Source organism: Halichoerus grypus, chromosome 11 (assembly GCF_964656455.1).
Source record: "Halichoerus grypus chromosome 11, mHalGry1.hap1.1, whole genome shotgun sequence".
NCBI lineage: Eukaryota > Metazoa > Chordata > Mammalia > Carnivora > Phocidae > Halichoerus > Halichoerus grypus.
Genome location: NC_135722.1, coordinates 72,701,656 through 72,727,484, shown reverse-complemented (window position 1 = coordinate 72,727,484; position 25,829 = coordinate 72,701,656). Strand labels below are relative to the sequence as shown.

At 43.9% G+C, this 25,829-nt stretch overlaps 1 protein-coding gene across 4 annotated transcripts in view; it reads right to left on the bottom strand.

Moving 5' to 3' along the window:
• FAT3 (FAT atypical cadherin 3) overlaps window positions 1–25,546 on the bottom strand; it is a 660,051-nt gene extending 634,505 nt beyond the window's left edge. For all 4 annotated transcript variants that reach the window (XM_078058674.1, XM_078058677.1, XM_078058676.1 and 1 more), the window contains exon 1: window positions 25,169–25,546. The gene's annotated coding sequence lies outside the window, so the exon portion shown is untranslated. The remainder of the gene's footprint in view (window positions 1–25,168) is intronic.
• Between the last annotated feature and the right edge of the window lie 283 nt (window positions 25,547–25,829).

Genomic DNA, 25,829 nt, shown 5'->3' with positions numbered 1-25,829 from the left:
AATCTGTCATAATTTGCAAGGGTGGCGTATCATTATGTAATGAATATTAAAACCTCTTCTTGGTTGTAAAGTCTCTCCAGCCCTCTCCAAAGACTTCCATGCATGCAAGTCAAGAGCTTCCATCAAACCGAGGAGAGCGGGCTGCTAGCACCCCAGGTTTCTATAAGGTGTTTGCACTGCTTTCAAATCTGTTTCATCATAAGGACACTGTCTTTTGATGCTTCCCTCCTGCATACGAAGCTGAAGGAGGGAAGATGAAGTTCTTTGTTACTGTGATTCGAGTATCCATCTTTTCCAGTACTCTCGGTCTACACACACAAAAGCCAAAAAGCCTCTTAAAAGACAGTGATTTATGAACTTGTAAAACCCAAGAAGTCGATCAATATGTAATGAAGTAAAGAGAAAAAGAAAGAAAAGCAGGCAGGTGTGACAGAATGCTTGGTCGATGGCAATTACTGACATGCCTGGATTGAAAGCATTCAGTTCACTTACTAAGACCTCCAATTCTGATAAACACTGATTGATGAGTGAGAGACACATTTCAGATTGCATGCGCCTCTCTGTGCGTTAACGTCTAAGTCACAGGTGGCGGGTCTGTACTTACAAACACCGCCTGCCTTGTTACAATCTCCCATTCCCCCCTCAGTTCATCATTTTTATCTAAATTACTCCCTACAAGTTCACCGGAGGTGATAATGTTTGTTTCCAAAGTGATGCAGCTGTCAAAATGTTTCCGTTTTTCACAAGCAAAATGCAGGTACTTTAACTTACTTTTAAGCCACAAAGAAGTCTTTCAAAGTGCCCACTACAACCTTAAAATACAGCCTTAGATGCTGAAAACGCTGAGGTGTTTAAATCTAGATGGCTACTTGGTGATGGAGCACAGAATCTGGACTTTAGAATACTGGATTCTAGCTCCTCACTAGGTCCCTAATTGATCCTGGGCAACTCATTCAAGCTCTCTCTGTACCTCAGTTCATCTGTAAAAAAAAAAAGATTAAATCAGATTCACTCTAAAGTTTCGTCCAGCCCTAACACTCCGTGATTCTTGTATCTTTTCAGAATCATTAATGTAGTTATGTTACTGAAATTCATTCTGCCCCTTAGAAACTATCTACTACAGGTTATTTAAATACAAAAATATACGTCTCACCAGAATGTATGTGAAAATGTCACTGTCATGCAGTAAGGTCTGAGATCCTATGTCTGACTGCCAAGTACTACCCCATCAGCTGTTTCTCTTTTACCAATATCTATTATTTCATGGGGTGCCTGGGTAGCTCAGTTGGTTAACCAATATCTACTATGTCCCACAATGACAATATAAGCAAAGTTGGGCTAGAGTTTTTTAAAAGAAAGAGTTTAAATTTGTTTTTAATGTTTTAGTTTTCAAAATACTGATGGATGTCAAGTACATGGTAAACTTTTCTCCGCAGATTTAGTCAAAAGGTAAATTTGTATACATTCCAGCAAAACAGATAGGGTATTCATAATATCTGACAGCTATTCTAATCATCTTCCTCCAACATCCATTACCTTTCATATTTACATCTTTCCTTTGGCAATTCCAAACTGGAGGGAAAATATGCAGAGGGTAATGCCATCTGCATGAGATATGAAATCTAGTGTGAGATGTGTTGATTGAAATACAAAAAATGATACACTCTTCCAATTCATTTTCTCTGATTTTTTTAAACTGATACATGAGCGTATGAGATATAAATCAACCCATTCCTGTTAAAAAAAAAAAAAAAGGAAAGCTTCAAAAACAAAGACAAATTTAAAACCTAGTCCTCTTTTCTGCAGGTAAAAGAATATGGTTGTATAGTAAGAGGCGGAGAGGAAAGGGAGGAAGGATTGGTGCAATGGGGAGATAATCCTTTTGAAGCATGGATCCTCTATGGTGAAGCCATTTTAACCATTTGTTCTAAACTCTTCTTAAATTTCCATTTGAATGTTATCCTTATTTCATTTATTAAAGTTGTCATCTACATGAGCTTGAATTTTTTAATGGAAAGGGTTCCAGTTTGTTTTTAGAAGAATCTGAAATCAGAGGCGTGAATATAAAAAGACAGGTGAGTCCAAATCTTTTACAACAGACAGGCTTCCTCAGAGAAGTCAGCCATAATATAGACTGGAAGTTATCAGCAACGCCTAACAACTCCTAATCCTTGGTAGAGAGGGAGACTTGTTCTCTCTTGTATGGAAGAAACCGGAAAATGACTCCCTTCTGATTTAGAATGGACACTCACAGAAGTTCAAGTTACCAATAGAGAGGTAGCCTATGTGTCTGAAATCTCTCTTCATGCTTCTGCCAGGTAGAAAAAAATGAGGAAAGAGGGGCACCTGGGTGGCTCAGTCGTTAAGCGTGTGCCTTCGGCTCAGGTCATGATCCCAGGGTCCTGGGATCGAGCCCCGCATCAGGCTCCCTGCTTGGCGGTGCTTCTCCCTCTCCCTCTGCTGCTCCCCCTGCTCATGCTCTCTCTCTCTGTCAAATAAATAAAATCTTTTTTAAAAAATTTTAATTAAAAGAAAAAATGAGGAAAGAGAGTGAAAACGTGTGGTGAATTGCTTCAGTAGTCACAGAAAGAGGTATGTCACACCTAGCAAGGGCAGAGCAGACAAAAATGAGCAAGGAATAGCAGCCCTGAAAAAAACAAAACAGAAAACAAGGTTCTGCTAGGTAGCAAAGGTTAAGGCAGGTGGAGGATTAAGTCTTTTCTGCGTGGCAAGAGCTTTCTCCTCTCCTGCCATCATGTCATGTGACTTCGAGGTCCACTCTGCTCACCTCCCCACCAGACTCCCCTCAACGCCAGACAACACTGTCTTCAACTCCACTCCAGAGTCTAATGCCACAGCCACCGCCTAGCTCTCTGTCATTCCTTGGAACGGCCCCATCTCTGAAATCACTATGAAATGCCAACACCTCTAATAGTTTCCAATCTTCTCCAACCCCCTTACATCTCTCTCTAAACCTCTCCTTCATCTTCCCCAAGACTCCGTGTGATACAGGGACCACTCTCGTTTTCATTCTCTCCTACGCTTAGTTTTTCTTAACCTTCGCATTCACGGGCATCCGAAATTCTATCACTCCATGTCCTTCCAACCCATCTCTCTGGGCAATCTGAATTCTGAATCACCCCTCCATCTGTTTGGCTTTCTACAGTTCCCAGGCTGCTCTGGACCATGGGAGAGTTCCACATAACAGGGAGATGTTCGTGCCCTGATGGATGAGCTTCAGCCCCAGCAGGGCCCTCAGTGCTGCCTGGCAAGCTTGGTACTCAGCTTTGGCACACTCCGCCTCATCGCCTATTCTAAGCCTTCACCAATTTCCTTAAGATCCCTACTTTGTCCGCCAGCTCTTCACTCTAACCTTGCTTCCAACTTCCCCAAGGGAGCAGAGGCAGTCCTCCGGGAACTCCCTTGCTTCCCTTCACCTGAATGGAGTGATCCTCACCCACTCCTGTCTTGGAAGGACTTCATCTTTTGCAGTCCAATGGGCAATCCCTGCAGGCTGTCTTCATCCCTTCCCAACCTGTGTCTTGTGAGAACTTTCTCTTCATTAATTCTCCCCCCTCTCCTGTATTTGCAGCTGATCCCTTTTCAGTGCATGCTGCACAACTCCTGGGGTACCATTTTCTTAGGAGACAGTGTGCGTGCAGGCCAGGTTTCTGTTTCTACTGGCCTGATCCTCTCTGCCCATAAACAAACTTGTTTTCCTCTATCCTCATTAAAAACAAAACAAAACAAAACCTCCCCAGACCCAGCTTCCCAACTTTCTCCTTAGGCTTCAGCCCCAACCCTTTCCTTTCCTTCATTGCCAAACTTATTGAAAGAGTATTCAAAATTTGCAGCCGCCACCTCTTCCCTCACTTCAGCCCACTGCCATCTGGCAGGCATCCCCCTCCACTGCTCTGTTCCACAGGGAGCATCACATCCTAACAGCCAAATCCAATGGCCTTTTTCAGCAGCCAACCACTCCTGCATCCCTAATGGCCCCGCCAACAGTGGGTGAGAGTCACTCATGCTTTCATTCTTGAAAATCAGATTCCTTGGCTTTGGGGGTACTCCCCTCCTCTGGGTGGTCCACCATTGCTCAGACTGCTCTTTCTCTGGTTCCTTCTCCTCTGCCCAATTCTTAAAACTGGATGACCTCAACTCTCGCCTTTTCTCACCCTACCACAGGGGTTACAAACCATAGCTGGTTTATGGGCCAAATGGGGCCAGTCGCATGTTTCTGTAAATAAAATTTGGTTGAAACATACCTGCACCCTATTCATTTACATATCCTCCTATGGCTGTTTTCAGGCTAAGAGTTGAGTGAGTAGTTGTGGCAGAGATAGTATGCCCTGCACAGCCTCAAATGCTTACTGTCTGGTCCTTTCCATAAAACATTTGCTGGTCCCTCTCTAGACAGTCTACACAGTGACTCCCAAAGTGTGGTCCCAGACCAGCAGCATTGACATTACCTGGGAATGTGTTAGAAATGTAGTCCTTGAGCTCCACCTGAAGCCTAATAAATGGGAAATAATGGAGGGAAGCACAGGAATCTATGTTTTACAAATCTTCCAAGTGATTGATGTTCAACTGCAGTTTAAGAACCACTGGCCCGGGGGTGCCTGGGTAGCTCAGTCAGTTAAGCATCCAACTCTTGGTTTCGGCTCAGGTCATGATCTCACGGGTCTTGAGATCGAGCCTCGCATCGGGCTCCATGCTCAGCAGGGTGTCTGCTTGAAGATTCTCTCCCTCTGCCCCTCCCTGCACTCAGGCTCTCATTCTCTCTTTCTCTCAAATAAATAAATAAATCTTAAAAAAAAAAAAATAGAACCACTGGTCCACATGATGACACTGGACAATCTCCAGGGCTTCAAGTACCACCCATGCAGGTGCCTAGGTGGCTCAGTTGGTTAAGTGTCTGCCTTCAGCTCAGGTCATGATCCCAGGGTCCTGGGTTCGAGGCCCACATCGGGCTCCCTGCTCAGCGGGGAGCCTGCTTCTTCCTCTCCCCTTGCTCCTCCCCTCTGCTCATGCTCTTTCTCTGTCAAATAAATAAATACAACCTTTTAAAAAGATAAGTACCACCCACGCATGTGATGGTAACTCTTGAATTAAGCTTTACTGTGCTCTACATTAGTATTTTCAACTACTGTGCATTTCCAACCAAAGGCTCCTTCCTCCTCATTCAACGAACACTTTCTCCACACCCTCTACAGGATAAGCTGCAGTCTGTGCGGGAGTCGAGCTGCCAGATAAAAATGTGTCTTATGCAATATTTGAGACATACTTACACTGAAGAATTGTTCACTGCTTATCTGCAATTTAAATTTCATTGGAGATCTGTATTTTTATTTACTCAACCTAGCAATGCTATGCAGGCCATGAAGTGAACATGGAAGAGTTTTTACCCCAAAGTAGCAGAGTTCATTCAGGGACCCAGTGATATAAACACAGTGCAGAACAATATGATAACCTCAAAATCTCACATTTCAAAACTCTCTCTCCCCTCTTCCCATGTCAGTTAACAGCTGCAAGGTCTTTTGGGGCTAAGCTACTTCAAAAGCCTGTTCTAAATACCCAGAAAAGGGGATTCTGACCCTCAAGTGGAGGGAAAAGTTATAAGGCAGAGAGGAACATTCTAATCAAGTGTGTGTATGAGAAACAGATTGCGATATGAATCACAATGGAATGATAAGACACACATTAAATATACTTAGATGCTGATTTCTCTAAACTTTGATCTTTATCAACCATTAGATAACGAGCAGTCACATAGCTAAAGTTTACTATTTTAAGGTATGTTAATAAAAATTGGGTCCATTGTTTAAAAAAATGATACCCAGTGAAAAGTTCATGGTTTGGAATCTGGATCTAAAATTAAAGTCCTTGGCTTATGGTCTAGACCACAAACCAAACCCTGAGGCTCATCTGGTAGCATTTTACCCCATTAACAAGCCAGGAAGAACTCTTCCACGATGGGTTTGTGAAGTCCGATGACAACAGTGAGACTAAAGCATTATATTAACCGGCATTCTTCGTAATAAGAAAATAGATTTTTAAAACAATGAATTGGGTGGGATGCAAAATGTCTGACCTACCAATTAAAAAAAAAAAAATTTCTGACAATTTTCTAATTAGAAAAAAAAAAGACAATTTCTTAAAACATAGAACAAGGCCATTTTGTTGTTGTTGTTGTTGTTGTTTTATCAAGGCTTCCGGCAAAAAACATTTTCATCTCACTCTGAGCAAACTCATGTTTAAAACTTTCTCCAAAAGCCCCAAAAGAAAACTTACTGCTATTATAAGTCACCCACGTCTGAACACAGTCCATGGAATCAGCTGTGGACATGGAAAACAATGACAGCAGAGACAAATGAAATTCAGACTTTCTCTCATTTTAGCTAATACATACTCTCTCACTTCGTCTCCTCTTCTCATTTTAATCAATACTGGCTGATTTCAAGCCAACGAGTCCTGCACTCAACATCTGGTTTAGGTGGAAAAAGGAAGACAAGAGAGAAGAGGCAGCTGCCCAGCACCAAGATAATCTGCAAACTGAATACAACTATCCCCCGATTTTAAATTCCCAACATAGTTTTAGTAAATCCAAATTTGCAACTCATAAATGACATTTGTTTCTTTATGCAAATATAACTCGTCGGGCTTCTTGAAGTGAAGAGATCTCATCACAATTTTGTTTTTAAAACACACCTCTGAAAACTACATATCCAGTTTCTCAGAACACACCTACTAGATAAAATAGCATTTCCTTCTACTTGTTCCTTGAATAAATAAGAATTGCCAGCACAGATCAGAAGCATCAAGTTGAGAACCTTGACTCTTCAAGTGGTAAATTACTGGGTAATGAGCCACCCTCAGCTCCGGTGCCCAGATGCACCAGCATCGACTGGGGAGTCCTGCTTTCACAGAAGTGACTGGAAGACTCAGGTGAATTCAGAGAGGACACTGCCACGTCCACACCAGCAGCGCACACCCACTACAGAAATACCCCTTTCTACTCCTCAGCGGTTACCAGCAGCCCTTACCTCATCCCCACACCTTCAGTTCCCTGAGGTCCAGAATGGTGTTGTATTTATCTCCTTGACCACACCAGCAGCCAGCAAGATGTCACAGGATAACAGGGTCTCCATCAATATGTATGAATAGGACAAGAGGTGGGGAAGCACACAAGGGTGGTTCAAAGCCTTCACTTGGAAGTTGCACTTAACCGGCCCTTCAAAAAATAACCATTCCACTATTTTAACTACTCATAGTTTCCCCCTGCCCTTGATCCAAATCATAAGGAGTAATGCTTCTTTCAGCACAATTCAAGATAACCCGTCATTATCAGATGTCTGAGCAGTCCCTCACGCCAGTAGGCAGTCAGATAAGGCACTTCTAGTCAGGTGCTGGTTTATAAAAGGCCAAAGTAGCATCTTTTAAAAGGATTTGTATTTGATTCGATACCTTAATCCAGAGACACCTTCTTAATCCTTGAAAGGAGTCAAGCCCTCGTTCTAGAGATCTCAGTATTAAAACACAAAGTTGCTCAAATTCCCCCTTCTAGCAAAGCCGTCATTTCAATTCTTAATGTGTAGTATGAATGTTCTCCACAGTTCCTAAGCCTCTACATCGAGTGTGAGGTGTGTTTTCTTTGAGTTAGTATTTATTTTTGCCAAAGTCACAGAACAAACTCAGTGTCTAAACAGCACTGTATCTGAGGGTGTACAAAGAATATCCACTGTACTGAAATAGTCACTAAAAGAACAATTACTCAGTGAGTTAACCGTTTAAATAATGGCCAGTTGCTCAAACTGTAAAAGGCTCATTCATAACTGTAGTAATAAAAGAAATGGGTATTTTTATAACCACATTAAAAAATATCTAGCAGACTAGCGAGTTAAGAAAAAATCCTTTAACCAAGCAAACGAAACACCAGCAATAATCTGTACTCATTAAAGGTAGTTGGTTCTTACTGAATCAAAATCAGGTTTCTTCACCTTCAGTAACTACTTACTATTAACACAGCTGTGAAATCAGATGAAATCAAATTTGAATTGCAGACAATTAATTTTAAAATAAGTATTACCTGAACACTTAGCAGTGCAGACCTACATTTTCTATGAAATATTTCCAAGAACTTGACAAAGATGCAAGTGAATAAAACATCTATCTAAAAATACAGCAATGATAAAAAATACTTGAGACAGCTAAGGAAACACATCACAAATAAGCTTTTTCAACACGTCTTGGCATACAAACAAGTGTATCTTGCAAACAGTTGAGTATTAAGTTTCCTGAAGTCCCCACAGTGCCCAGAGGCAGAAGGGAGAAGCAAGGAGGTCCCTAAAATGAAGACATCCACTGAAGGAGGAGCCATTCAGCTCAGCAGCCTTGGAATAGCAGGTTCAAAGCCAACAAAGAGTTAAACACCTAGGCTAGCTCTGTAATGAATGCTTAGTAAGTTTGGCCAAGGAATATCAAGTAGATACCAGGGCTAGAGCAACTGCTAAAGGGATGACCTCCTTGAATCTTATTTGCATAGCAATGAGATGTCACAAAGGCATTAAGTCTGAAACTGCAATGCTGTTTCTAATCCATGCTTTATTTTGTTGTGACATGAAGCAAACTGCTTTTTAAAGTAAAACAGAAATGATTCCAGCAATTCAGGCATAGGGGAGGGCGCAGAGAAGGGGAAACAAGTATAGATTATAAAATAGACTGGAAAGTAGCTATGCAAAGAGCTACTAAGTCACTCTGGGAGCAAAACCAGCTGGGGGGGGGGGGAAACAGTAAAATAGTAACTTTCAAGGATATTTCCAAAGTGAGGCCAGGTAAGTAAGCTGCTGGCTTTTGTCAACTAATATATGTTACTTGGGCCAAGAATAATGCATGTCTGCTCACAACAGACAAAATATCAATAAAATGAGCCAAACTCAAAGTGTATCTGTTACAGCCTCAGGCTGTTGCCTATAATGATGCGAAAGCCTTCAGTTACAGTTTGGCGTTTGTTTTTGTTTTGTCTTATGTTGTTCTCAGGAATTGTGCTTACAAGTATTATTATCATTAGCTAATACTAAGGGAGACTAGGGGACTTTTTCCTTTACCATTGAAGAATGCAACTTCTTTTTAATATACTGGATTAAATTACACATACATACAGCTAAGGCTGCAAAGAGAACAACGAGAAAAACGGCACTGAAATCAAGCTTTTGTGTTAAAGCAGTTACAAAATGAAAAGGCATTCAACAAAATCATGAATACTCAAGGTCTACCTATATTTCTTTTAAAAAGGGAGAATACTTCTAAGCTTCAAATGTCGTAAGTTCATTTCTCTCCCAGAATCTTACGCATCAAATTCAAACCCAGTCACAGCGCAATTAAATGAAAACAAAACAAAACAAAACAAAACAAATCTCCTCCATGATGTCTTGAACATGCAACTTACCCAGTTACGGTTGTTTTCCTGCTGTAATTACCAAAGAACATCGAGATTTTTACTCATTTCTGTCACAAAGATAGGCAAAATGAAGTTTTAGCTGCCTGTTACTCAAATCCCTGAACCACCTTTCCGAAGGCATAAAAAATAACTCTCTTATTTTGTGATTCTGAAAGAACCTCAAGTTATTCACCAGACCATATGAATCTACTTCGGGCAATGAAATTAATATTTCAGTAAGTCTTCTTCCATGAAACAGAAAGCCTTTTAGTAATGACCTTGGACCAGATAATAGGAAAGGCAAGAAAAGCAGGGTCCAAAGCCAGAGGGTAATTGTGATTCAAAGACTCTTTTATGCAAATAAGACCCCTAATCATGCTAATGCAATTTTCTACATTTTATCTTCCATCTTTTTATTTACATTCAGCTGAGAAGCCAAAATCAGAAAAGAGCAGATTTCCGGCTTCTTGATCCAACCTGTCCTGTGCAAGCACAGCCCTGGCGAGCTGCAGGATGGTTACTGAGCATCTGACAGCCCTATCCTAGAAGTAACATGACAGAACTCAGAACATCCCGAGTATACTGAAGTTAGTTCCAGCAAGTGGTAAATGACTCCGGCAGGGTGCGATAACCCACACTGATTGGGCACTGGTTAACATTTCCATTTCCTTTTGTATTATCAGACTCGCCTGAAAGGGAAAAGTCATTTCTAAGAGGGAGCATCCATAGTGTTGCCCTGACTCTCTGGATGCACTCAACGTGCTTCCTGCTGACCTGGGTGCACACTCCTACTTGCCATGTACTGGCAGGTGTTGTCCGGGGCAGTGTGGTCTGGAGAAGGCTGCACGCTTCCAGCAGGATCACTATGGGGTCACGGTAACTATGAGTAAGGCTGGGGACAGGCCAGGAGCTCAGAACTCCACTCAGGAGAGAAAGAGTTGTTAGGCGAGCAGAGGCATAAAGAGCACAAGTTGTAAAGTCAGACAAAGCCAAGTTAGAATCCTGACTCTGACACCTCCTGAACCATGTCACCTTGGACAAGTCACTTACCAGCTCTGTGCCTCAATTTCTTCATCTGTAAAGTAGAGATAATAATAGTACTTGTCTCAGAGAGTTGTTGGGGGATAAATGAGAAAATATGTGGAAACCTCATATCAGTGTTAGTTATTAACAAATACAAAAACACATAAAGAAATTGTAATAAACAAACTCAAGTTACTATTACCAATATTGTCAATAATTTCTTTTTAATAGTCTATCAATTCTATCAATTCAATGCCTACTGACCAGCAGGAAGTTTGGGAGTGTTCTGTTTTTCAGGATTCTTTATCCATATTTTCCTTTTTTCAAGTTTCTCCCAAAAACTTGATTATCCATACAGTAAAACTGGGATAATAAAACAGCCCATTGTAGCTAACTTTATGCAGGGTATTTGTCATTGTCATCCTTGTGATTATCCAAATGATGCAGAGCAGTATGGCTCTGTGCCTGCTTCTCAAACTTGGATTAACAGCAGTTACATCAATGGTCCTCAAAGCACCTGAATAAATAGGATGAAATCATGGGGAGTTTTAGCACCTTCCCCATCTCTAACAGGTCAGGCCATGGCAAATAAGCATACAATCTAAGTAAAAAACTATACCTGCTATGGAAACAAAACTTCAAAACAGGTGCCCCAGTCTCTCTTCCAACCCAGTTTCCACCTCTGATTCTCTCTCCATGGAAATTCTTTTCTTTTTTTTTAAGATTTTATTTATTCATTTGAGACACAGAGATACAGAGAGAGAGAGAGAGAGAGAGCATGAGCAGGGAGAGAGGCAGAGGGAGAGGGAGAAGCAGGCTCCCCGCCGAGCCAGGAGCCCGATGCGGGGCTCGATCCCAGGACCCCGGGATCACGACCCGAGCCGAAGGCAGACGCCCAACGATCTGAGCCACCCAGGTGCCCCTCCGTGGAAATTCTAAAGATGTCCCAGAGGATATAGTTGGAGCAACTTTTACGTGTGTCAATTTTATTTATTTTTTTGAAAGTTTTATTTATTTTAGAGAGACAGCACAAGTGGGAGGGGCAGAGGGAGAGAGAGAATCTCAAGCAGACTACATGCTGAGCGCAGAGCCCGACGTGGGGCTCCATCCAGGGACCCAGAGATCATGACCTGAGCTGAAATTAAGAGTCAGACGCTGAACCAACTGTGCCACCCAGGTGCCCCAGTGTGTCAATTATAATTAAAGATTTTGGGGAGAAAATTTAAGTATACTGATAGCTAAGTAATTTAAAATATTATTTCACGTTTAAATAAACGCATTAAGAATAGGAAAAAAAAAGACGAAGATAGCAGGAGGGGAAGAATGAAGGGGGGAATCGGAGGGGGAGACGAACCATGAGACACGATGGCCTCTGAAAAACAAACTGAGGGTTCTAGAGGGGAGGGGGGTGGGAGGATGGGTTAGCCTGGTGATGGGTATTAAAGAGGGCACGTTCTGCATGGAGCACTGGGTGTTATGCACAAACAATGAATCATGGAACACTACATCAAAAACTAATGATGTAATGTATGGTGATTAACATAACAATAAAAAATTAAAAAAAAAAAAGAATAGACTGTAAAAGTCACATAAAGCTTTAGAAAAAGTACTCAGCCCTCAAAGAAATCTGACTGATACCCATGGCCTATCTTTGCACTCCACCACCATGCTCTGAGAGTATGAGCCCATCCTCCTCTTTTGGTACAAGGATTTGGATGGCTACATTTGAGAAGCCCTGGTTGTAGACAAGAGCTGTGGGTTCAAATTGCGGTCCTGCCAATTAAGGTCCATGACCTTGGTTAAATTCCTAACCATATCTTTGTTACCTATGAAATAATGATGCTGAGGAGCGTGGGTGGCCCAGTCGGTTAAGCATCTGCCTTAGGCTCAGGTCATGATCCCAGCGTCTTGGGATTGAGCCCCACATCGGGCTCCTTGATCAGCGGGGAACCTGCTTCTCCCCTCTCCCTCTGCCTGCCGCTGCCCCTGCTTCTTCTCTCTCTGTCAAATAAATAAATAAAGTCTTTAAAAAATTTAAAAAAAAAGAAATAATGATGCTAACATCCACCTACTAGAACACAGTGGATGCTGGAACAAAAGTATATATAGAAAGAGCCTGATGCAGTAATGCTCAACAAATCTTAGCCATTTTCTTCCCCCCCTGCCATTTCCCCTTTCCTACTGGTTATTTAGGATCTGAGATCATAATGATGCTTGGAACTCCACCGGCCATCACCTGTAACTTCTCAAGGATGCTAAATCAGGGGCGCCTGGGTGGCGCAGCTGGTTCAACATCCGACTCTTGGTTTCAGCTCATGTCATGATCTCAGTCAAGAGATCGAGCCCCGTGACAGACTTGGCACTCAGTGTGGCATCTGCCTGAGATTCTCCCCTCCCTCTCCTCTGCCCCTCCCACTCATGCTCTCTCTCTCTCTCTAAAATAAAAGATAATAATAATAATTTAAGTAAATAATCAAAATAAAATCAAAATAAGAAAATGAAGAGATGCTAAATCAGTCCAGCATTGAAAATCTATATATCGCATTCGTTTATCCATTTGACAAATATTCCTTAAGCATCTATTTTTTGGCAGACACCACCTATGCATGAAAGGGCTCAGGAGGCAAGAAAGAGTGTGAAAATACACCATTCCAGGTCATCATTTCACAGAATGAAGTGTTTTCCATGACAGCAAATGGCTACAGAGTCTTCTCAGTTGGGGGAAGGAGAAGCAATGACAAAACACACTGGTATCCCAAGTAATTCCAGCATAGTTTAATGTTCTCACCAGTATTCACCAGAACACCAGGGTCCCAATTCACTTCCCATCAGGGATATTAATAATAACTAAAAGCTATTAGTGAGGCCAAGAAAAAGAAAGAAAAGCCCACAGACCCAAACAAAGAAGGCTTCCAGCAGCAAAGAACCACCAAGAAGAAACTGCTGGAACTTGGTCACCAGTGATTCACCTCTGCAGCCTGCCCATTTACTCTCTTTCCAGTTCAGTGGTAACAGCGATCACACCATTTAGACTCAGCACTCAGACTGCTCCAGCCTGCCCAGAAATCTGCATGGAAGCAAAGGATCAAAATGCCTTTTCATCTAAAGAACTGTGAATTAACTCTCTGCCTTTTTAATTACTCTCAATTACTTTCCCACTATTTATAAGGATTTTTTTTTTTTTTTTTTGCCTAACAAAATCCAACTCTAATCAATATATGCAGTATATCCCAGCTGATTAGTGTAATTCTTGCCCCACCATGATGCTGGAGTTTTGCCAGCCTTACCTAGCACACAATTAAATGTCTGGTAATGCCTGCTGTTACGCAGCAGGCCTCACGAGTTAATAGGGAAAAAACGGGATTCACATTTGCCTCGACCAGCCCCTAAGTGCCCTCGCTCTCTCTCATCTGCTTGTAGACACGTACGAAGTATGCCTGGAGAAATAAAGGCCTGGAATGATCACACAAACCTAAAAGACACAGGAGCATAAGAAAAGGATCTCCAGAGTCTAACTTGTCATCTCATTTCAGTAAATCCTTCCAGGAATAAGCTATCACTCTTCCCACCTCTATTCCAACACTGAACCGCGAGAGCACATTCTGCATACAGAAAAGATTCAGGTATCTGGACCCACCTGAATCCAATATTATGAATTATGTTCAGTGTACCTTCAAGCCAATTTTCAATAAACACAAATCACTTAATAAGAAATTAAGAGCATTACACACTTCTCATGCTCCCATGGATTTGGTGTTAATGAGATTTTGTTTGTTAAGCTCACAGAATGACAAAGTGTCCTAAAAGACAGACACAGCCTTTTCCAATTTCCATTCATTTGAGAAATAGTTATTGAGCATTTTTTGTAATATGACATTCCCAACACACACACCTGTTCACATGCTGATTTTGCCAGGCTGCCCCTGAAATAATGCTTTATTGCAGTATAATTGAAAAAAAAAAAAAAAAAACTAGGAATTTGGAATTTTACAAGACATTTTAATCTATTCTATGACTATCAGCCAGGTAATCTCATACATTCATTCATTCACACTATGTGCCTGACGCTGTAAATCCAATGCTTTAAAGCAAGATTCTCTAGCCCACAAAGGTCAGAACTGAGTAAGCAGTACCCGTGGGAACCTCCATGTCTCAGTGTACACTGGAATGGTGTATTAATTGTAGGTTAGTATAACAATAAATATAGCACACCTGTTTACAAATGATTTGATTTTTGAATGTAACTTAGAAAGACTCCAAGGATCCTCATAATAACAACATTCTTATGTACATATGTATTCTATGCTTTCTGGAGACAGAAAAGACTCAGCACTGAAGTGTGTTCCCACCTCCCAGTGTATTTTACCTTTGACTGTGAACATTAATTTCCACGCAGCTGTACCATTCCGTACAAATTCCTCTACCAGGACCGCCTCGAAAACAAAGTGGTGCCCCTAAAAGGTAACCAGATATTTGGATGTGTCCGTGATGCCTTTTTGGTGTATTCACCACACTCCTCGAAAACTTACAGGAAAGAGCCACAGCTTTGACAGGCCAGCCAATCAAGAACCGGGGTGTGTCTATGCCTGGAGGATCTTTCCTTGAACTAGAAAATGTGGACCTCAGATGTATTACATCCCACCAGTACCAGAATCATAGTGCAGCCCCAATACCTCAGAGATATCTTTCAGTATTTGGCCATGGATGTTCCATTGTGAAGGTCAATGATACACTATTCAAGTTGAACATAAACAGATACAGTCATTCAGTTTTAAATATTAAACACTGGTAAAATGCAGCAATGATAAGAGTGGAGGAGTAAAGGTTAATGTAAAAAACTAGGAATTTGGAATTTTACAAGACATTTTATTTATTTATTTATTTTAATATTTTATTTATTTATTTGACAGAGAGAGACACAGGGAGAGAGGGAACACAAGCAGGGTGAGTGGGAGAGGGAGAAGCAGGCTCCCCCCTGAGCAGGGAGCCCGATGCGGGGCTCGATCCCAGGACCCTGGGATCATGACCCGAGCCGAAGGCAGACGCTTAACGACTGAGCCACCCAGGCGCCCCTACAGGACATTTTAATCTATTAAATGCAGAAATGGGAAAGCTGTGGGAAAGCTGAAATTACCTGTGCAGGTGTCTCTTCCCCCCTAGAGACCATAATTCCCCGATGGTAATTTCATTACAAGGCTGATGATATTAGGTGCCGTAACAGTAATACAAACTGTAGTGGGGACGTGACCGCAGCAACGTGGAAAAGCAATGCAGGAGGTAAGGTTTAAGCAAACCTGCAGGATGGCATAGGGCTCCAACTAGTGACTACAGGGGTTGGGCAGGGTGGACACATATAAAGGGGCCAGCAGCCACCAAGGAGAGCAAAAAGTAGGAGGGGGCCCTGCGGCAAGTGAGAAGCTCTGAGCGATCACGTCCACTTCTCTGGAGGTTACCGAGTCTGGGAACAGGAGTGATCCTTATTCAGTATCTTCACACAAGAGTTGATATTGTCAGAGGTGTGATTCTGGGTGGGACTGGCCTAAGCCCACTGCCCCAGAAACTCTTCAGCTTTCCCATTTCTGCAAACTCTCTGTAAATGAGGTGGATTTTTCTCTCCTAACTCCAGTCCCACTCTGACTTGCCCCTCCCACTTGCCCTCTGATGCCTCTTCTCAAAGTAGTGCTGAAGGAAAAGGTCACACTCTTTCAGATCGTCACATATTTGAAATAAAATATATTCCCCAGATGTGTACCCTCTTGCCTTTCTCTAAGAAATCGGATATATGAAAATTTAAAGTTAAAAAACAGACAAATTAAGGAGAAACAAAATATTCTTTAGAAAAGAATGTGCCCCAGGATTTGCTTAAATAGTGAGTTTTCCCTAATTGAATGCATTTAAAATGTGATTTGCTTTGAAAAATGTGATTTACACTCACGTTTAAAAACGTTATCTATTGTATAAGAGCAATTTGGGCTTATTCACTTTGATTATTATAATAACCACTGATGAGCTGTATGAAAATGGCATATTTCATAAAATACCTGTATCTCCCTCTCTCTCTTTGAAGAGGAAGTAGAATATGTTATTAATCCTACCTATTTAACAGAAATATAGAAAGTATAAATTGAAAAGACTGTGTGCACTACTGAAAAAAACTTGGGAATAAAGTGACACACGTAAATAATTACACATACAAAATCCACACTTCCAAAGTAAAAGAAGATTATCTAATTATTGGATAATTCAGGAAGATCTAGGAAATTGATCTGGCTATATAATATGTTTTCATCTTACATTTCCCAATCAATTGCCTGCATTGCATAATTTCCTCATCATAGTAGTTGTCTTCTGAATGTAAATGAGGTATTATAGTCTCATTTTTAATCCAGGCACTTCCAAGCAGATGAGGTCACTTCAACTCAATAAAAGATTGCTTGTGTCATCTTTCTGACTTAGGGCACACATGCTTCTGTCCTTTTCTGGACCTACCTAGGTAAACATCATTCATTCGAGAAAGCTAAATTTTCAAGGGTCAGGCACCACATCTGTTTAATATGCTTTCATGCAAAATCAGTCCAAGGTCATTAGAGCACTCAGTACATTTTTGCCAAAAACGGCATGGATCTGAAGAATGAATGAAGACCCCCAGAAAGACTAACAGTGTAATGTGTACACTGCACTTACACCCAGGCTGTGAAGGATCAGCTGCTATGTCTACAGGAGAGATGGAATGGTAGATTATTTCAGACAGCTCCTAAAGAAACATGCTTATGAAGATGAGGAATTAAGAAATCTTCTAAAACTAGTTGTTTACATTAATACTGTAGCAAGAGAGAGCTAAAATTTAAATTGTAAACAGGTAGTGACAAATCCTCAAGGATTTGGCAAGCTGTGTTTCTCACATCTTCACTTGTTGTCAACATTCCCAATTTATTTCTTTACTAATTGTGGCACTTTCAAGCATTTATAATCATCAAAAGCAGTTCAAAAAGAAATCTATCCCACCACAAGGATATTTAAAAAGAAAAGAATTTCTCAGTCTCTTATATGATTGGAAACTTTTCCATGGCAACAATCTGGAGTCAAAAGGATCTATATCATTAACCCATCAACCATAAAACTGAAAAGACACTGAGAAATGCAGATGTCAGATAAATACAACATAGGGCTGATAGTTACAAAGAAGAAATTAACCTCACAAATTACTTTTAAATTACTAGAGCAAAAATTCCGCTATGACTTTCACTTCCCCATCCTTGTTTTTCAGAGGTACAAAGCCCTGCCTGTTTTGGTGACACTTCATAATGTTAGGAAATATCATGGGCTCATTCCATGGGGATGGCCATCAATGAGAGAAGCAAAATCATCCTAATCAGTTGCAAAGTAAAAAAAAAGCACACACCACTGAAGTCAAGAAGCACAAAGTGGCAAATGATCAAGTTCCAACAGCTAAAAAGATCCAAGACATTATGAGCTTTTAATGAGTGAAACATGCCATGAGAAAGAGACCTTCTGTCAATAAATCCAAATCCTGGTTCACTAATTAAACCATCTAATACAGTGTCTGAATATGTAGACACCAGACTTCAACATTTCTTAATTATATTCAATTCCAGGCATATTTTTCCATTTAATTGACATTCTGAAATGCCTTTACAGTCCTATCAGATAGGTACCAAATTCTCAAAGGAGATTACTGCACACTTCTGAATTCTGATTCATCTGATTGAAATTGTTATTCTGAAACTTTTCTTTGAAATTTGGAAAAAACTCACACCCCATTTTGTCCATAACTCTAGCAACATTAAGGTCATCTATCTGCATCTGGCCCAATTTCTTGTGCACATTTCTTGCCAGTGGGGATCTCCAGAGCCAGGCCAATCTTACGAAACCATGGCTACAAACCCTGGCCTGGCATGGGACGATAACCATGGTGTTACACACAACACACCATTCAACCAATCCCAGCACCAACCACCATCATTTAGCCACCACTTAGAGCCAAACACAGAATCTCAAACTGCAACCTTGAAATAGACTTTAGATGTCCCAAATATTTTTCAGATGCCCAAAATATTAATCATATACTTAGACTTAAAAAAAAATCAACAAAATGTCATTTGCAATAGATGGTCTAGGTTTCAGAAAAGACCAACCTACCCCTCTACCACTCCTTCCAAGACGCAGTCTCATTCTGCTTTTGAAGAACATGCACGCACGCGCACACACACATGCATGCCATGTTTACCTGATAGGAAAAAAATGACATTTATACTATCATTAAGCACATTTGTCACTAGATTTAATCTGTATTATCTGGCATGCTTTCAGATGTTTACAAGAGTTAAGTAATGTTCAATGATATTTTGTAGCATTAATAATTTGGGGTTTATTTCAAAATGTGAAACGTAATCGCTGCTCCAACATGCTCACTTTTTAACTTTCCACGGTACTGAAAGGTTATTATTTTATCAGATTGTTTGGAATTTAATTTAGTTGAAGTCTTGAAGTTACAATTAAACTTCTAGTTAACCTTTCATATCTGTGCCTCATTCAACAGCTGGGCTTATCTCCGACATCTCAAAAAAAGAGAAGAAATAAAGAATAACTGAAGTATCATTTGCAACTGCTCTGCAAAGTACAGATATCAGCAAGTCATGGTGAATAGCCACGGTAAAAGTTCGAGCCTTTTCACACACGTTCTGGAAGCCAGCATTACCATGCATACTATTGACTTTATATATGGGCCATAGAGCAAGCAAGAGACATGAATGCTGAATTCCCAAAGGACAAAACATCTCAAAGTTCTCTGTGCCAAAGCTAATTCATAACTAAGCCTCAGAGGAAAACAGGGAACTAAGAATATTCCAAGTACATCAGCCTATAGGAATGAAGCTGCTTCCTAGCACGTCCCAGAAGCATGCCTGCCAAACTTAGTAGGTTCCTTCAACCGCCAACATTAAAAGGTGCTGTGATTTTTTTTCCTTAAGTGTACACATCTTTAGCCACAACTAGACTGTAAGCTCCTGGAGAACATGATTCATTTTTCTATGCAACACATCTCTTGTAACCCCTACATATAAAAAGAAAATTGAGCAGATGATCAATTTATATCAATTTATTATCTTTATTATCTTTTGTGGTCCCTCCACCCCCAACTTTGAAGAGGACCCTTGGGGTTTTAATGATGTCTGGGAGCCTGCCTGCAGGTGCATGTGCGGGCCCCCACTTCCTCCCAGACCTATACACACCCTGGCTTTCTAGTGGTTATATCAACAATTCTGGGATTTTTTAGTTGACTGTTGGCAGTACCTAAAAAGTATCGTTGTAAATGAATCACTCTTTAGTAGGCCCTTTAAAGAGTCATTCATTTTTGCTGTTTTCATAAACTTTAATGGGTTGTTTAAGGCACGAATATGGCCATGTGTTGATTTCTAGTTTGCATACATGGGTAGCTCCCATCTTCCCAAGAGAACAGTAAGCACATAGAAGCAAAGGATATATTTTACTTTGACAAAGGCTGTATCTGAATCCTGCCCACGGCCTTGCAAAGGGAGGTAGGTTGAGCAAATATTACAGAAAAGAAATTTAAAAGAAATGCATTTTTAAAGAGATAAAAGAAACAAAGAAGAAGAAAAAAGTGAAGCCTTCCTTAAAGAAACAAAAATAAAGGAAATGACTTTAAATTCCATGTGACTTTACAGAATAAACACAAAGGGGTAAAATTTAAGACATACAAGGGAAAGAGTTAATTAAACAAATTTCCTTTATTAAATAGAGGCTAAAATCCACAGTCTTGAAAGCCTGTAAGTTCAGAAAGGTGAAATACTAAAATCTGCTCAAGGATCCTTCTCAAGGTCCCCTACACAACTTTTCTGCCCAGACAAGGCCACACTCTCATAAAACATCATCGAAGGGAGGACAATCCTACAACCCTCCTCCCAGGCCTCCCATTCATACATATCTACCCAGTGAAGGAAGCAACACACTTCCATTATATGAAGGGTTTGTTGCTAAGTTTTGAAATTTGTGCTCTGTTTTCTCTGAACATCATCAGGCCAGTAAATCCATTCTCAAATTTTTACCCCTTTTACCTAATACGAATATATCTCAATCCTAGAATAGGCTAAAATTAAGACTAACCTAGGAGTGCCAGTCCAATCCAGAGCTACTAGAATGGTCATTTGTCACTGTTACATGTAACTGACAGACTATTTTAGTTGACCAGAAACTGGCCAGAAGCCACTAGACAAGTGTCAAATACGTTCTCAATAAATTCAATCTATGGCATTCAGCTGAATCTTTTCATTTTTGTTTCCTTAAGGAAAGGCAAACTGTCCTAAAATTAGCCTTAGAAATTTGGGGAAAAGGAGGCAATGTAAACAAAGACAAGAGCTTATTAGAGGAGTAGATACTCTTAACTGACAGAAAATCAGTGCGTTTGAGAAGCCTGTAGAATCAAATTGGCCAAAACACAGAAAAGATATTAACCCTCAAGGTCTTCACCCAGGAAGTCACCTAAGCCACAAGAATCTACTTGTGCCTCTTAGACAGCAGGCACTGTGGTCAGCCTCAAGAGGACAAACTTATGAAACACAGACCCAACCCCACAACTGGGTAGAAGGATTCCCACAATGACATATTCAACAACTACAGAATGAAAAGTATTTCGGAAAAGTTTATCAATAAGCAAGGCAATATACACAAGGGGTGCATTTCTGCTTTTAACATCTATGGAAATCAGGGGTTCTCTTCTCTGCAGGAAGGAATTAAGCAGGAGACATGGCCCTCCCTCTAGGTCTGTCAGATCCCTTTCTTTTAAATTTCCATTCCTCCCTGGTGTTTGTCACAATCAGCAAAGACAAGGGTTCATCAATAGTCCTTCCCCAGCAATCAAAGGAAATCAATCGGAATGGCCCAGCCCACCTGATCCCATCAGATGATCCCCACTCAATGCTCCTCCTGCCCGAGGAAAAAAGCCTAAGAATGGCCCATAATGGAAGAAACCAAACACTTCCAATATTATCCTTTCCCTCTGGCCCCAGAGGAAAAAGCCCACCCACCAGTTAACCAGACAGATGTGGGGTATCATCGAATGCCACACCCAACTCCACAATGGGTAAGATAAAACTACCTTGTTCTTATTTGCATTATGAGCTATAAATATAGCATAACACAACAGCCACTGGGAGCACCCCTCCGACCAGCTGGTAATGACTAAATATCCTCTCCTCACTGGTAATTGCCTGCTTCTTTCTATTTGACATAATTCATCAACCAGATTACAGCAGGTCATTCTGCAACATATGAAGAAAGCAAAGATAACATAACCTGACACATCAAAATGTTCTTCTGCGAGCAGCCTGAAGAGCTGCTTTACAAAAAGCTGTGAGCTGGCAAAATAACCATATAGCATACAGGTCAGTGGGCATCCACTCTGCTTATTGCTACTCATTTCATTTTTGAGTAGCTCAGCACAACTGTAATTGCTAGTTAACAGATAGAATGGGTCCTGACTATTTAAAAAAATTCCCAAAATGACTCTGCCAGGAACCAAAATAAATAAAATGCGGCGGGGGGGGGGGGGAGTAGGGGCAGGGGGGCTGATAACCCGTCCCTGGTCAAGGAACACCGCCTGTGAAAATCCTGCAGCTACAAGAGATGAACCCAGCCCAGCAGCCACTGATTTCTGATCTCTGAGCCAGCTGCCTTTCATGTGGAGTTCTCTGTGCGGTTAAGATATTAAGACATTATAACTGGACAGTTCTGGGAACTTTCTCATCCCAGTGCACTGTGTATAGAAACTGGCCCCAGCACCATTCATTGTCCAAGTTCCAAAAAGGCAACCACATGGATTCATGATTAAATATCAGCATTCGGTTTAATTCTAAGAGACAACTTTTCTCCTTGTAAAATGTTAAAAACCCTTCCCCCACTCCAACCCTATTAGGAAAAAAAAAAAAAAAGCACATCAAAGCGCTGAAGTTATTATGCATTTTTTGTCTTTGTCTCTTGGCGCCCTGGTTTTCTTGGCTGTTCTTTATTCTCCCACTGCTCAACTGCTCCAATTTAGGAATAAGAACTTAAAAAAAAAAAAAAAAAGAAAGAAAGAAAATCAGGAGCAGTGGCCTCTGCAATTCCCAGGATTCCGCAGAATCTCCATCTCTCAATCTCTTCTCCCTCCTTCTTCCTCCTCCACCCCCTCCCTTCCTTGCCTTCTCAGATTCAAATCTTCACGTCACAAACCAGAACAGCATTCAAGCGTTTGATAAACGTTAAAAGAAGTTCAGTGCCTGAAGGTAGAGGCAAAATCTGGGCTGTCCTTGGTCGACAGTGACAAGGGGGCACCTCAAGTCCTCAATTCCTAGATGGCGGGCTTCCCCATTCTACCACCTGAACTTGCCGCCTGGATCCCAGGCAAAGTCGTCTGCAGTCTTTCTGGCCGGTTCTCAGTCTCTGCATTTATTGTACCTCGGCCCGGACGCAATCAGAGAATCTAATCCTAGCAACAAAGCCAGGAGCCCAAATCCACCGTGATGAACTGGTCGGCCTGCTCCCCCGCCCCCTTCCTCCCACCGCCCGCGACTCGCCTTTGAAAAGACAAGCGTTGGGGCCAGAAAATTAATACGTCCGAAGCTAGCTGGAGAAAAGCGACGGAATACAAAGTGGGCAGGAGTGGTCTTGGTTTCGTGGTTTGTTTACGTGTTATCTTTTTAAACAAGGACCCACCGAGGTGAACCCGGGCTGGTCAATCCCTGGGTGGGAGCGTCGAACAGCCCCGGGCGCCGCTCAGACAGCTAGCCCCCCGCCCCCTCTCCCGCCTGGCTGGGGCCGGGGTGAGTGGGGGAGGTTCGCGCGGGTTTGTCTGACACTTGTAAATGGAAGTGGGATCCAACTTGGAAAACAAACGCGCCGGAGTCTGGGGGCGGGGAGGAGCGGGAGGAGGGCTAGGGAGGAGAAAAGACTCTTCAATCATTTGCGCGGTCCTCTATTGCCTCCCTCCCGCCCCGGCTGCCGTAGGTTCGCCCAGACCCGAAGCGGAGTCCCAGTGGGCGCGCGGCGGCGGTGAGACTGGGCCGGCCACCGAGGCAGGCCGAGGCCGCCAGCCGCCACCCGCCGCCGCCACCGACCACCGCCGACGACCGCCCACGCTCCGGGCCGCAGGGGCCTCTCCCGCCCGGGAGCCTCTCCTAGTCCCCCAAGGCGACATCGCCCGGTCACCGCAGGCTCGCTCTCTCCTCACATCCATTCAGGGATCCCTTCCACTGCCCGGTTGGCCCCATTATTACGAGGAGCTGCAGCCGCACGATGCCATCACCACCACACACACACACACTCACACACACATCCCGGGGGCGCCCCCCTTTCCTCTTGTCGCAGGCTACCCTAAAGGCTTCCTCAGCTCGCGGCCAAACTCCCGCCACCCCTGCATCCCAGCCGCAAGCGCGCCGCCGCCCACGACAGCAGAGCAGGCGAAAGTACACAATAAAAGTTGCTTTCCGCGAAGCCTAATCCAGGTCAATGTTTAACCATCTCGGAAAGCACGCGCGACAAAAGTCAGCGAGAGAGGGGAGGGAGGACTAGACCACAGCACCGCTAAAAATACCCGGGCTCGCCGCCTCACGCACGCCCGGGGGCCGGATGCACTTTAGCTCAGCGACCCCCACTGGCGGAATCCTGGCGCGCATGGCGCGCAGCCCGAGAACGGTCCCCGCCGTCTCGGCTGCCTCCTGGCCGCTCCCCCACAGACCCCGGCCCCGGCCCCGCACCCACACTCGTCCCGGCTAGGGGGTCCATCCACACCCCCCCGGGAAGGGGCCCCCAGCGCAGAGCTGGCGCGCCCTCGCGTTCCCGCCTCCCGACCCAGAGCGGGAGGCAACGCACCCCCAGGGCGGTGAGACCCGCGCCGCTTTCTTTTCAAAGACAAGCAACCTTCACGCGTGCAAGCCCGCCCGCCAAAAATCATGCACTCTCCCTAAGCGCTCCGTTTCCTTCTCCCTGGGAAGGTAGCAGGAAAAATCCTCCCTCCCCGCCCCTCTGTTAAAAGCTGTCACCCCAGTCCGAGAGCCGCTGCCTCTCAGAACATTTCACCCTGCCCGTGACCCCCGCAAGCCGGAGTCAAGCGTGGAGCTGACCTGCAGACAATCCAGAAACCCCTTCCCCTCCCTGGCGAAAGTGGAGTCTGGGCCCCCTGCTCCGCCCTGCGCCTCGCCAAGCAACGACCCAACTTGAGCCTCCAGGTCGCCTAAGTGCATCCATCGGCATCTGGACATCCCCGCTGCGCCCGACAGGCACCAGCTACTAAACAGGCTAGCCGCCTGGATCCTCTCATCCACCTGCAACCGGCGGCCGGGGCTTGGGGGACCCAGGGATAGGTGCACCGATCCGCAAGCCCCCTCGCGGCCCTCCCCAAATCCTCAGCCTCAAACTTGGCCAACTCTCCATGCCAACCTCCCAGCTACTGCCGCAGGACCGAGCCTCGCTTCCCTCCTGGCGGCGGCGGCGGCGGCAGCGGCAGCGGCGGCTCGGAGCCTTGCCGAGGCAGGAACTTTACAAGGTGAAAAGTTTCCCCACGCGCTCCGCCGGCTCTCGCCTCCCCGAGCCCACCTCGCAGCCCATTTGCACCCGGCAGCTGGAGCTGTGCTCCTGGAGGCGCGCTTCAGCCGGTGCACCGGGCAGCCAAATAATCACGCTAAAATCCCCACACACTCTTGCCTTCGCCGGCGATCCACGGCTCCACCAGGCGCTGCCTTCGTGGTCTTCCTCTCCGAGCGCTCCAGACCAGGACGAGCCGGCCACCCGGCCGCCGCCGCCGCAGTGCCCGCCGCGCGCCCTCCCGGACTGGAGCCGCGGGCAGAAGCGCTCGGCGTTCGGAGGCTCGCAGGCGGAGGAGGGGAGCCGAGAGGAGGAGAACGGCCGCGGGAGGAGGGGGACGGGGCACGAGATCCCCAATCCGCAACCCAGATCACAGCGCAGCCTGCCGGGAGCAGCGCCGGCTCTCGTGTCTGCTCCGTGCTGCCGCCGCCGCCGCTACTGCTCGCCGCCTGGCTGCTCCCAGCTCCCCATCACAGCCGACGCCGACGCACAGCCAAGCCCCTCTCTCGTCGCCCCCTCTCGCTTTTCTCTCGCTGTCTCCTCCTCCCAAACCGCGAGCGAAAAGGGCGAGGGGGAGAGAAGCCTCGGCGTCCCGGCTGACTCGCGATCTCGGAACGCCGCGCGGGGGGGAGAGGGGGCGGGCGGGGAGGGGGTTGTGGGAGAGGCGCGGCGAGCTGGAGGGCGCTCCCGGCGCCGGGCCTGGAAGCTGGACTAATTTTAGAGCGCGAGTCTTCCCCCACCAGTCTCTCGGGGCTCGAGGATAACACCGCCGTGC